This window comes from Meriones unguiculatus, chromosome X (assembly GCF_030254825.1).
Source record: "Meriones unguiculatus strain TT.TT164.6M chromosome X, Bangor_MerUng_6.1, whole genome shotgun sequence".
NCBI lineage: Eukaryota > Metazoa > Chordata > Mammalia > Rodentia > Muridae > Meriones > Meriones unguiculatus.
This window is the reverse complement of record NC_083369.1, coordinates 6048995-6053993: the sequence shown is the minus strand read 5'-3', so window position 1 is coordinate 6053993 and position 4999 is coordinate 6048995.

Here is a 4999-nt window from a genome sequence, read left to right as displayed (position 1 = left end):
GGTAGTAGGGATTTTGAGCTGGGAGTGCAGCTGCTTTTAGCGTGGTGGGAGCTCAGTTGTGATGGCGGCGGGTACCTGCAGTCAGCGAGACCTTCCAGGGAATGACTGGGTGACCTGTGATCAGTCTTGCAACTTTCCTTCCCCATGTTTTTTTTTTTTTTTTGTCACTGGGGCTCCCAGTCTCTGGCACCCTTGTGCCCACCAATCAGCCTGGGAAAGTGATTAGGACAAGGAGGCTTGCGGCACCAGCCCGGAGACCCAAAGCCTGCATTAGCTGGGTTCTCTTCCAGGTTCTGGCTGTGCGGCCACTAGAGAGTGGACTAGACCGATTCCCATGCAGTGGGAGCCTCCTCTCACCTGAGAAACACGATAGCTGTTGTTTTAGGGCCCAGAGTTCAGTCTCCTGGTCTCTGCATGGAGTGTGATGTCCCACTTCTCAGACACAGTGTTTTCCTGGCGCTGCCATCTTGCCCCCCCCTTCCATCTCTTGTATTCTGTTGGTGTTGCTTACCTTTGTGGTTCCTGATCTTTTCTCCAAGTTCTCCACCTCCAGGGTTTTTTCAGTTTGTGTTTTCTTTATTGATTCTAATTCTGTTTTTATGCCTACCACCATTTCTTTCATTTGTTTGAATGTGGATTCCTGTCTCTCTACGATGGTCTCTATTTTTTGTTGTTGTTGTTCATTTCCTCTCTATACTAATTGTATCTCTACTTTTGCCTCTATTTGTTTGGCCATATTTGCCTGTGTTTCTTTAAGAATTTTGTCCATTTCCTCTTTATTTGCCTCCAATTGACTGGCCAAATCTTTGATAGATTTGTTCATTTTCTCTTTAACTGTCTGAGTTTGCATGGGTATTTCTCTGAGAGAATTGTTTGTTTCCTCTTTATGAGCCTCAAATAATTGGGTAAGCATAGCTTTAAAGTCATTTTCCTGTGGTTCTGATGAACTGGAGACTCCAACAATATTGGGGGTTGCTGGTGAAGTCATGATGTCCTGATTTATGCTGGATGTGTTCCTTTGCCTACCCCTGGCCTTTGGCTTATCTGAAACCTTCCCTGTTTGTTTCTGGATATTGTAATTCAGACTGGCACTCTCTCTCTCTGGCATCTGGAGATCTCTTCAGGAAGCCGAGATAGGTCCTGTGGCCTCAGCATGGACATGGTTGCACTATCTGTACCTGTGGGAGGAAAGTATGTGGTCACAGAAGGGCAAATGCAGGCTCACGCATGCATGCTTTTGTATGTATGTGTGTGGAAGTGTGTGTGGAATTGAGTCTCGAGGGACAGCGTGATAGAGAATGTTGAACCCTTGAGTGTGTGGGAGGAGCTCTGCAGCAGGCTTCTAGGTGGTTATTTGTGCATGCACTGTATATTTAGCAGGCACTGCGCAATTTCCAGCATTAACTGCCTTAACTCCTCAGTTAGACCCGCAGAGCTGGGGTTTCAATATCCCAAGTGACTCTCCATTTCACATAGTGGGTATGTGGGTGAGAGGGGTCCTATGCCTGGCTTCTATTTTAGAAGGACCCTGGATATGGGTCTCTGCAGATACTCAAGGGTGTACTCCCTCTTAAGCAGGTCACATGGGCAAGGATTGGGGTATCGGGGCTCTCTGCTCTCTGGTTTGGCCCTGCTTGGTCTTATGCAGGAGGCTGATGTGCTCTGCCAGCTCAGTGCTGCAGCAGCCAGGGACTGGGATGCTGGTCCAGATGCCTTCTGGAAAGTACTGGGTGCCCTCCACTGTGCTTTTTAGGCCTGGGAGGCCCATCACCTGGTGTGCCTGGTGGGTTTGCTGGACTTTGGTGGATATATAGCAAGTTATCTGTCTCTGAGGGTTTGGGCGGGCTGTTCAGTCAGTGGCTGAGTGACCCTTTGGAGCCAGTATGGTGGCTAGCAGAGCTGAGACCCTTGGAGGATGGTGCCGTGGTTCAGGACCTGCAGAGCAGGGGCTTCAATGTCCCAAGTGATCCTGTGTTTCCTACAGTGGGTATGTGAAAGGGAGGGGTCCAATGCTTGGCTTCTGTTTTAGAAGGACCCTGGATCTGGGGTTCTGTAGACACTCAAAGGTGCACTCACACTCAAGCAGGTCACGTTAGCAGGGTTTGGGGTATCTGGGCTCTCTGCTCTCTGGTTTGGCCCTGCTTGATCTGCAGGAGGAATGATGTGTTCCTCCAGCTCAGTGCTGTTTCAGCTGACAGGTTAGGAAGTCCAGCTGCAACTAGAGGCTGGGATTTGGGTGGGCTGTTCAGTCAGTGGCTGAGAGACCCTTCAGAGCCAGTATGGCGGCTAGCAGACCTGGGACTCTGGGAAGATGCAGCCTTGGGTTTGGGACTCCAAGACAAGTACAGCTGGCAGTTGCCGCTAAGGGGCTAGGGGTGTCTTAGCTGCTGCAGACCCCTGGTTGAGAGCTCTGAGCTGAGAATCTCAGTGAGCCAGCTGTGCTGAAGAGGAGGGAGGTCCGAGAAAGGCGAGTACTGGGAAAACAAGGATAAGGATCGTTTCTCTCCTTTCCCAAACAAGTCCAGGTGTGACCAGAGACCAAAGTTCTCACCTTGTGCGATATTACCTGCTGTTTAGAAATTCTCTCCATTGTTTCCCTGGCTTCAGAAGTCCTTCCACAAACCCACTCAGGCATTCAGCTTTTCCACAGCTCAGAAACTGTGTGTGCTAGTCGCCATTTTGGCTCTGTGCCTCCATCAGTTGTTTTAATATAAGTTTTGTTATTACAATTTATTCTCTTTGTATCCCATATGTAGCCCACACCCTTGTCTCCTCACAATCATGCCTTGCCTCCCTCCCTTGTATCTTCTCATGCCTCTTTCCCATTCCAGTGACAGGAGAAGATCCTCCTCCCCTTCCATTATACCCTACCCAGTTGGAGACAAGCCCCAAGAAACTTCCGACCTTTTCTCACTCCCCCAACCCTGCTGCACCTGGTTGCTTGACAGTTACAGAGATGTGCTAACTGTGCCTTGACTTCCTATAATAACTGCAAAGTGTTCCAGGCCCCGGGCCAAGAAGATTCTGTAACTTCCACCCTGCCCCTTCCTGAGTTGAGCTGCTCTAAAGTAGGCCTTTCCAACCTGCCCCTCCCTGAGTTGAGCGGCTCTAAAGTAGGCCTTTCCAACCTGCCCCTCCCTGAGTAAAAAGGATTCTACACTGCGCTCCTCCCTCGCCCTGCCCCTATCTAAGGTTGGCCTTAAAAGCCTACTTTGGTTCAATAAAATTTGACTCTTGACAAGTGCGCATTTGCTTGAGTCCTTCCTTTCTCCCACTCATCTTTTACAGGCTGCGACCCCCTTAGCCCCCACGAATAACTAGATCCCGCGGGTTGGGGCACTACCCTATCTGGTCTCATCAAGACTGTTTTTCATAGTCTTCCTCTGTGGCCTGATAAGGCTGCCCCAACATCAGGGGGAGGTGATCAAAGAGGCAATGACTGAGTTCATGTCAGAAACATCCCCTGTTACCCTTACTACTAAGCCCATTTGGAGAGTGAACTGCCACGGGCTATATATGTGCAGGGGTTCTAGGTTATCTCCATGCATGGTCCCTGGGTGGAGTATCCGTCTCAGAGAAGACTTCTGGGCTGAGATTTTGTTGTTGTTTTTCTCCTTGTGAAGCTCCAGATCCTTCCAGTTCTTTCTATTTCCCTCATCTTTCATAAGATTCCATGCACTCTGCCCAAAGTTTGTCTATGAGTCTCAGCATCCACTTTAATACCTTGCTATGTAGGGTCTTATAGAAGCCCTCTGTGATAGGCTCTTGGCTTGATCCTCATTCTCACCTTCTCCGGATATCTATCCTTTTTGCTTTTATAAATGAGGATTGAGCATCTTACCCAGGGTCCTCCTTAATTAGTTTTTTAGTTGTACAGATTTTAGTATGTTTATCCTATCTTATATGTCTAATATCCACTTATAAATGAGCATATAATGTGCGTCTTTCTGCTTCTGGGATACCTCACTCAGTATGATCTTTTCTAGTTCCCACCAATTGCCTGCAAAGTTCATGATTTCCTTTTTTTTTAATTCCTGAATAGTATTCCCTTGTGTAAATGTACGAAAATTAATGTATCCATTATTCAATTGAGGGACAGCAGGGTTGTATCCAGATTCTGGCTATTACAAATAAAGCTGCTATGAACATGGTTGAGCAAATTTCCTTGTTGTATACTTGAGCATATTTTGGATATATGCCTAGAAGTGGTATAACTGGATCTTGGGGAAGCACTATTCCTAATTGTCTGAGAAAGAGCCACACTGATTTCCAAAGTGGTTGTACAAGTTTACATTCCCACCAGCAATGAAGGAGCTTTCCCCTTTCTCCACATACTATCCACAATGTGTTGTCACTTGATTTTTTGGTCTTAGCCATTCTGATGAGTGTAAGGTGAAATATCAGGGTTGTTTTGATTTGCATTTCCCTGATGAATAAGGATGTTGAGCATTTTTTTAAGTGTTTCTTTGCCATTCGGTATTCCTCTATTGAGAATTCTCTGTTTAGCTCTGTTTCCCATTTTTATTTGGAATACTTGATTTGTTGCTCTTTAACTTCTTTATATATTTTGGATATTAGCCCTAGGTTAGATGTAGGGTTGGTGAAGATCCTTACTCAGTCTGTAGGATGTCATTTTATTCTGACGACAATGTCCTTTGCTTTATAGAAGTTTTTCAGTTTCATGTGGTCCCATTTATTGACTGTTGATGTTAGAACCTGTGCAGTTGGTGTTTTGTTCATGAAGTTGGCTCCTGTGCCAATGAGTTCAAGGCTTTCCCCCTCCTTTTCTTAAACAGATTTTTGTTGTCTGTTTTTTTTTTTTTTTTGAGGTCTTTGATCCACTTGGACCTTAGTTTTGTGTAGAGTGATAAACATGTATCTATTTTCATTTTTTCTACATGTAGATATCCAGTTAGACCATCACCTTTTGTTGAAGATGCTATCATTTTTCCATTGTATGGTTTTACCAACTTTGTCAAAAATCACATGTCCATATTTG